Raw genomic sequence first — 8,414 nt, 5'->3', positions numbered from 1 at the left:
AAAGGTAATATACATTTCTGCATCGCAAACCAAATACTAATACAATTAACTCCCCTATTTATACGTAAATCGTATTTATTTAGCAGCTCTCAATCGCTTTAAGTACATTAAGACTCAATCTCCACAAACAAGCGATAACGGCGAACTTACATTGAATATAAATGAGAATCGTTAGTTCAGAAAATATAGCAAAGCGCTTTCCTTTCAGTGCTGGAATAAGAATAATATTTGTTTAGTATAAATTATCGATAATTTAATTGGATAATTTATCGATAACTTAACAGACAGTAAAAGCCAAAAAAATATCGGTTTCTTGTAATTGAAACAAAATTTAAATAATTTACTCCATGAAACACTAGAGAAAAACCTTATAATCTTAATTATAATATTACTATTATTGATTGACTTCAATTGGTTTTTGGTTTTACAATTTCACACAATATAGCGTTGCTTTATTTTTACTTAGGCGATGAAAGACACTGTTCAACACATACCTTCAGACAACAACAGACTCCATTGGCGCCTAAGCCCCAAAAACCTTGATATTATTGTTTATTTGTTGTTCCAAATAAACTTAAAGACTTAAAGAATATTAGTGTTCCCAATTATTATCTTAATCTTGACAAACTGTGTCAATACTACTTTTTTCATATCTTACTACTACTACTACTAACGAAGTTACTTTCGAATCAATAATAAAGTATTCTATAAATTCCAACTCACGGCCCGTAGTTATCTACACTATCATTTATATTTTAAAAACATTCCAGTAAAAAGTTTTTATAAATTAAAATTAAGTTTTATAGTATATATAAATATTATATGTATTATTTAATTAAAGGTATTTTAGAAAATATTTTTTTTTTTTTCCAGTTGGATACAAAAGATTTCTATTAAACGAACAAACAGACACGTAGGTATAAATGTATCCAGCATGTTGGTAATATTCCAAGGACGATATCGACGAGGGAGAAGGCGCCACAGCGTCGGGACACCCTCTTTATGTCTTGGAATGTTCTTGACTGCTTCAATATTAAACTCTTATTAACGAATAAAACTAAGTTTTCTCTAAGAAAGTACCTAACTTTATACATATTAGGATATTAAAATACATATTCATAATAATATTAAATTAATTTGAATAGTTATTAATTTAAACAATTAGAACTAAATATTGTTTTATGTTAATATATTATTAACGAAAGGCTAAAATAAATATTGATTTAATTTATTAAATAAATACAATTACGAAAACAGAAATAAATATATATTTATATAATACGGTTAATTAATGTGGATCAAAAGATAGAAATATTTTTATGTAACAATTTTTGAAACAGCAAACGTGAATGAATAATTGTATATTTTATGAAAAACTAATTTTCAATTTATATCTCATTGAGTACTGAGTCGATTTCTTATGTAATTTTTAACGGATTTTGTAATGATTTAAGTCTAATAAGCCTACGTTTTTTAAACTTGCAATTGGAACAGCGTTTGAAATTGTGTGAGTTCTCGTGTTTTATAATAAGAGGGGAGTTTTTCTAACCGGGTCAAGTTCATCGGATAGTCTGTTTGATCAATACTCATAAGGAAAGTCAATAGTGATTCTGGAGGTAAAGATTTATATATATACAACATCAAAAGTTCTAATTAAAAAAAAATACGGCAAACATATTTTTACGGCACGTGTATTGTCTGAAAATCCTATACGATTTATTTTTGAAAGGTCGCAGAACTTTAATTAACTCAATTGCTAATCAATTTCATTCATATTTCGTTTTAACGTTTGTAACGTATTTGACCCAAGCGTACAGAATAGGCGCTTTATTACCTTTTTGAAAGAACTTAATTTTACATATATTAGGTACATATATTATCTTTGTTCTGGCTATAATAACTTTATCAAATATAAATTTAGCTACTGTTAATAGTTAAGTAAGTTATTTTTCAAACTTTTAAGTAAATATATTTCAAATATGATTTCAAATATATATTTTATAAAAAAAAATTAACATAGTTTTTTGAAAGTATTTATTAGTATTTTATTTAATATTTTATAACGTCGAAGATCAATTTTTGACAGTTTTCAAGCGATCAACAATTATCTTTGAAAACTTAATCAAAAGTGAAAGTCTTATATAAGAGATATAGTCATGAATAGTCTTATATAATAGATTTTCATTTAATTAGTTTGACAATATGAGAAATAAGTAAAATGTTACGTAAGCAATAAAACTACGTAAGTACACGTTATTAAAGTATATTTTACGTCTTAAAACTATTAACTTTGATTTGTTTTTATATAATTTATTTTTAAGTTGCAATAAGAACAAAATACAACATCTGTCTGTGTTTTTACACCAAACAATAGGCATATCAAAAAATCGTCTACCTAAAAAATCCCGTAAAACTGTCATTGTATAAGGTAAGGCACATAACACACTGTGATGCGTCACGCGAAAGATTTTTAACGTTAAACATATTATTAAATTATTATTATTAATTAAACACGTTATTTTTACTTTTACTTAGTGTAACTCAAAATAGAAAGGCAAATCGTCTCTATTCTAGTAATAACCAATCAAGTTTTTCTTACTAGAGAAAATTAATCAAAGTCTGCGGTTGACATTTATGCGTAGTTATAAAGTTATCTTCAATTAGGTAATTCAACACAAATGAACCGCTTATCGATTTTGTTTCGTTTTATTTCTATCGAATATCTTCTATGAGCACGATGTTTATTTGGTTATGCAAGAAACCGAATTGATGACAGTAGTGCCTCAATGTGTTTTAAATTATTCTTATTAATTATTTGCACTCTCTAGTTCTTTTTTCAATATTTTTTTAACTTCTGAGTTTTTAGCATCCAATAAAACATTGCTTAAGATGCACCTTAAAGACAATTTGGAACCTAGTTCTAAGTAGTTAATGAGACCTTTGAAACCCACATCTTCAACTACAGAAAAAGGCTGAGGTCTTTAATAATCATTTTAAAATTATTATTTTTTCTCATACTATACCTACTGGGCTTCTAATTAATGAACTTAACATGGTCTGCTGCGCGTTGGTTTCGATCGCATAAGATACTGTTTTAAATACAATAATATCTTATTGCTCGTGGGACTTACCAGCTGAAACGATGCTGAACACATTAGATGGTGATCGTTCCTATAAGTAAATAGGGATTTAGCAGGAAAAGTCCGAAGTTACCTGGAGACAATTGGAGATTATTACTAGAACTGCAGGATTGGTCGATGGATAAAAGGTTGTGTAATTATGTGTTTTGGATATGTATGTGATTTTCGGGTTAGATATAAAGAGAGGCTAAGTCCACTTGACCATTTCTGAGATTCTCTTAATTTATGATGCAGAATAATAATAAAAAAATATTGTAATTATTAACATTATAGTTCGTATGTGATATATGAGGATATGAACTATATTTAACGCCACATCCGGCCGGTGAGCGGATACAACGAACCGCGATCTGTCGAGTCGCGCGTCGCAGTGTGTAAGGCGCTTAAGACCAGACTTCAGGCGACCTCAATATCAATTTTTGCTACGATCAGTTCAGTACGACTTATCACGACTATATAGTCGTGATGAGGCTACGAGAGAGAATCGTTGTGTAGATAAATCTTGAACGTTTTAACTAACTACTTAATATATCCTGTTTTTATTGGATTTTCTTTAGAATAATTTCTTTTGAATATAGAATTCGACTTTAGTAAAAATAAAAAAATAGTTTATTAATATACTATCCAACTCAGCAAAACTAAAAGTATCATGAATATAATATATTCATAATTAATAATGTACTGAAGACTAAAAAAGAAATACCGCTACAGACGCGATAAAAGTATGATCTCAAAAAAGGTTATAAATAAATCATTTATACTCTGTATTCCACTTGCAGATAAGTATTATTAAGTAGGTCGTACACTGAAGCGTCCAACATACTATATAATAGCATTTTACCCTTGCTGACGCTATTGCCTGTCTGACTTTAAAGGGTCTAAATCAAAATCAAAATGTACTTTATTCAAGTAGTCTCTTGCGAGTATTTTTAAATCTTCATTTTACATTAAATTTGCCGATTCGAAATGTAGATTCTACCAAGAAAAACATGCAAGATACTTTTTAGATTGTTTATTCCACATGAAAATTTCTATTATCTACATTATCCTTTATTGAGTGATACGCCTTACTAATCAAATTGTTTAAACGTGTGATCGAAATTTATTAACTGGCAAAGCTAAAAATATTCGAGAAATTTTATTACAAAAGCGAACATCTTGCCCAAGGAAGTATTATAAAACTGTCTTCCTAGATTCGAACCACATGCTAGAAGTTAATATATAGGTATTTTATTATTGTATCCGATTTCATAAAATTATTTAAAATCGATTTCAGAACGTATACGTAACGTATAAATAACGATTCGTATGTATTTATTACAACCCATCACTAATCTGCATTATATATCCGACATGTTTACGGTTTCTCTCAACTAACCTCCACTATCTGCCCTCCATCAATATTCATTTAGTAAAGTATTAGGTCTGTCTTGCCTCGGCCATGTGTAAAATATACCTAGTTATATACAAAGCGTACTTTATATATAAATAGTCACAACATCGTATTAAATTAAGTTGCTTACCGCTGTCTCTCTGTCCCTATGTATGCTAAGATCTTTAAAAGTACATAACTGATTTTAATGCGTTTTTCTTAAATAGAAAGTTATTCGAGAGGGAGATTTAAATGTATTATATAACAGCCTGTAAATTTCCCACAGCTGGACTAAGGCCCTCTCTCCCTTTGAGGAGAAGGTTTGGTGCATATTCCACCACGCTGCTCCAATCCGGGTTGGTATAATACTCATGTGGCTGAATTTCGTTGAAATTAGACGGCCATCACGGCTTTAAATGAATAACACATAAATAATATTGTATAACATTAATAATTTTAGAGTTTTCTAATGTGATGTCGTAAGTAAACACCTTATTTGCGCTTACATTGCAAACGCTGACTGAACCTTACGAGATAGATCAAAATAATGTACTATAGCATTGTACACTTTAAAAAGTTCTATAAAAACCCACTATAACCATTTTCTATCCTTTACTTTTTACGAGGATTAATGGCTTATTTACTAAGTGATTTTAAGCAACACAGCATTAATACTTATTTAATCACCTTAAATAAATTACGCATTTAATACATTTAATATGGCACTTTACAGCATGTAATTTAAATGAATATTTAGTATCAGCATTGAAGCCGGGGAAGCAGTTCGCTAGTTACATATAAAGTATACTTTAGATAATTAAAAGTTATTTTATAGAAAATTTATGAATGATATATAATATCATTTTTAAATTTTCTTTTTAAAATTAATTTGTATCTATCGAATATCTATTAAAACAGTATATTTCAAAATTCGCACTTTAAATACGTTTAAGTTTTCAACTAATAAAATAAAACAACTTAAAAAACTAAAAAACATGCACGCACTAAATTATAAATGGAGCGTTTTGTACAAAAATATCGTAATCCTGACAGCAAACCCATTCATTTGATACCCATATCATGGGGGTGCATTTCAAACAGCTAGTCCGTCATCTTGGGTAGGCCACCATATTGGATTTATAATGACGTTTCTTAGCTAGTCACGTATTGTCATCAGAACTCAGAGCGTGTGCAAAATTTCATCCTAATCGAAGACCGGGAATTGGGTCAAATTAAGATTCTAAGATTTTCTTACATATATAGTTACAAGTAAACCTAGTATAAACGTGTTAATAAAATTGGTATGTTAAAGGGACGGACTGTTTATAAACAAACAATTTAAACATTAAGAGAACTTTGTCTTATAATATAGCGGCGCACGAATAAAGGATTTCGCAAAATGTTGACCTTACAGGCCACAACTATTCAATCTTCATATATATAAACTATCTCTATCTATCTATAAACTATCTAAGGCTTTCATATCACATCAAAACAAACATACATACATATATATATATATATATATATATATCATATATTATATATATATATATATAAAAAATTAAAAGGATAGACAAATATTTTACACTAGCACCACACATATACATATATAGTTCTTGTCTGTAAATTTATTTTGTAAAAACAAAGGAGCTTGTGATCGAGTCTTGTTCATGTTTCCTATCGATAACAATACGAATCGTTTTGGTCCAGTTAATTAAAGTCATACATTGCTGCGTGTTCAAGTTATAGCGCTTCAAAGGAGAAATTTATATTACGGACAGTAGGTTAATAATATTAAAAAATACCATGTATAATATTTTTTTATAAAATCCAACGCCCATGCCTAATAACTCACGCATCACGGATCACGCACCACGGATCATATACATAAAATACAATTTTATATATATTAAATGTCCAAAGTAACTAATATATTTATTTTAATTAAATTTGATATTTAATTGGAGTAAAGCCATAATAATAATTACAATTATATTTTTTAATAATCTGTAAGAGGTAATAATACCTTAGATAATAGGCATACCTTACAGCAGACTTTTTGTGGATACTTTTAAGTACTACAATGTTCTAGTATATTGTTTTGATATATCTCCAAAGGTTGAGACAACTTAAGCTATATACATAGCGAACAAAAACAGTCTTTTTGTATAAGACAGCGTGACAGTTAACCCATTTCATACAAAACATTAACAAATTAGGTGTATTCTACTTCATGACAATCTTTCTCGTTTATCGCTCTTTCCGTTGAGTGGTTTAAGAAGTTAGCGGAGATAGCCAAAAACAAAAGGCTACTGTGTTGTATACTATATGTAGATTAAATAAAATAGAGAAATCAAGAAGAAGTAAAATATGTATGTGTGTTCTTAACCGACGCATGTTTTTGTTAAGTTATTATTATAGTATAGGTTGATTATGCACGATTTAATCAATTACCTCAACCTCTAGTATTTTATCTGTTTTATCCGGTACGAGAAGCAAATTTCCGCAAAATCACCGATTTTAAATATTCAAAAGAACCTTACCAATACTCACATAAAAATGTATATATTAATCATGATTAAAGACCAATGTATTTCTTAGATGAATGCGCTGATGTTAAAAAATGACTAGAATATTTTAAACTAGATATCTTAGCCACTTTACTAAACCAGCGGCAAAACGAAACAAAAATTAAGTAAGTAAATTAGTGAGTAGTTTTGGATAAAACTTCTAGAACGGTTCTTCATGTCACTGTGGTACAGAGAATGGGATCATAGCAACAGAGCTAACATATGTACGTAAGGCGCATTTCAGGTTGCAACAAACATCAGGATTCTACGAAGATACAACAAATGACTCAGTTTAGTGCCTTGGTTTGCGAATCATTTAAAAAGTGATGTACTCTTAGTCTTTCAAAGTGCTGTACTCTTGGTCTTTCAAAGTGCAAGTCTTGTGGATACATGCCATTATATCATAGTGGAGAATAATACAAATAATATGTAGGACCATATATTTTTCGTCATTTTCCGTTACTATCTTTCTGCGTATCTTAAGAAAATTTGAGTGGTTTCTACAATAAAAAAATAAAACAAAGAACTAAGGGAATTGATTAATTATAATAACAGGACAAATTTCAAGTGTTTTATTTTTCAAAACGAAGTTGAATTGCTTATATCTGATAATGGTTGTCGAAAAAAGGTTTGAATGATACTTAAATAAGACCACTTCACGTTTATCCGTGTAATCAGCTCCAGTGTATGCCATTAATGAACCCTATAAAGTTTTCGACCTTAACAGTTCCTCTATTATGTACACCTTAATTTTTGAGTTACTAGTAACCAGACGTTAAAGTAATCCTAAAAGTTTTCACGTCACGTACATGACATACTACGAAACTTACAAAACATTTTTAATTGGGACACTTTTGAATTACGCCTCTTAGAGGAATGTACTATACAAATTGATTCTTGATTATTGTAACCCGAGATTAGGCTTATACAGGAATTGATTGCGTCGCCGTCGCTGGTTAATCATCAACCACTGCTGGACATAAGCCTCTCCGGAGGGGCGCCAAAGCTCCTGGTTCTCCGCCTTCCTCGTCTAGTCTGGTCCCATCATCTTCTTCAAATCATTGATCCATGTGGCTCGAAGGCCCCCCATTGATATATTATTATTTTTTGTATACCCTACAAACTTTATTAATATTGTTATATCTGATGATTTATGTTAATATAATTATATTTGTTTTCTACCGTATACTTTAAAGTCGCATGAAATAAATTATATCTCCAAACTTATTTTATGTCTGAACTTTATTATATGCATATTTTCTATTGATGTGCAATAAACAGTATTTGTATTGTTTTATTTATATGAACAAGCCGATTGAACGATATGGC

The sequence above is a fragment of the Vanessa atalanta genome, chromosome 1 (assembly GCF_905147765.1).
Source record: "Vanessa atalanta chromosome 1, ilVanAtal1.2, whole genome shotgun sequence".
Taxonomy (NCBI): domain Eukaryota; kingdom Metazoa; phylum Arthropoda; class Insecta; order Lepidoptera; family Nymphalidae; genus Vanessa; species Vanessa atalanta.
The sequence above is the reverse complement of the archived record's forward strand: the minus strand, read 5'-3'. Positions refer to the sequence as shown.